Genomic DNA, 957 nt, shown 5'->3' with positions numbered 1-957 from the left:
AATTTAGCGCTACTCCTCTCGTCTGGGAGGAGTTCCGAAATCGATTTAAGGAGCCGTTTAACTCGATATTAATGACGACGTCATGTGAATGGGTACAGCGTTAAATCAGTATATCGGCCATTAAACCGATTTAAAGTCGCAGTGTAGACCTGGCCACACTGACATTGGTTCTGGCAGTGCTGCAGCCAGACTGGGGTTGGCTGCCCCCAGGCCACTTCCACTCTCCCCCTCGTCAGGTACCTGAGTCGTCGAGGCGTCATTAGTGATCTCAAACACCATCGGCTCCTCTGGGTAAGTGTTCGAGGGTGGGCTCAGTGGCTCCTCGGGGTAGCTCACAAGAGGCAGGCTAGGCTCTTCCTTGGGGTAGCTGGCACAGGGTAGGCTCGGCCAGTCCTCCTCGGGGTAGCGGGCACGAGGCAGGTTTGGTTGGCCGCAGACATCTGGTCTCGGGTGGTGGCTGGGCTCCTACTGAGCTCTGCAGTTATGCTTTTATACTCCCGGGCCTGTGCCGTGACCTCTGAGGGGCGGGCTCAGGACCCAGCGGCTCCGCCCACAGCAGGGTTGGGGGAAGGGCTGTCCCTCAGCGCGGCTGTGGGGGATCCCACCGCTTCGCTACACACATACACCCCTCAAGACTGACTCCCATCCGTCAGGGTCAGCCCCATCTACTTCCCCCAGGCGGGACAAGAAGTCCGCATTAACATGGTCCTTACCAGCCCTGTTAAGGACGGTAAAAGCATACGACTGTAGTGCCAGATACCACCGCATGAGCCGCATATTATTATTTTTCATCTGAGCTAGCCGGCGAAGCGCAGCGTGGTCAGTGACAAGTATGAAGGGAGCCCCCAGGAGGTAAATACCACAGGGCATCACAGGCCCACTTCACCGCCAAGGCCTCCTTCTCGATCACGGCATAGTGCCATTCTCACGGAAACAATTTTCGGCTAAGATACATAA

This window comes from Chelonoidis abingdonii, chromosome 11 (genome assembly GCF_003597395.2).
Source record: "Chelonoidis abingdonii isolate Lonesome George chromosome 11, CheloAbing_2.0, whole genome shotgun sequence".
NCBI lineage: Eukaryota > Metazoa > Chordata > Testudines > Testudinidae > Chelonoidis > Chelonoidis abingdonii.
This window is presented reverse-complemented; position numbering follows the sequence as displayed.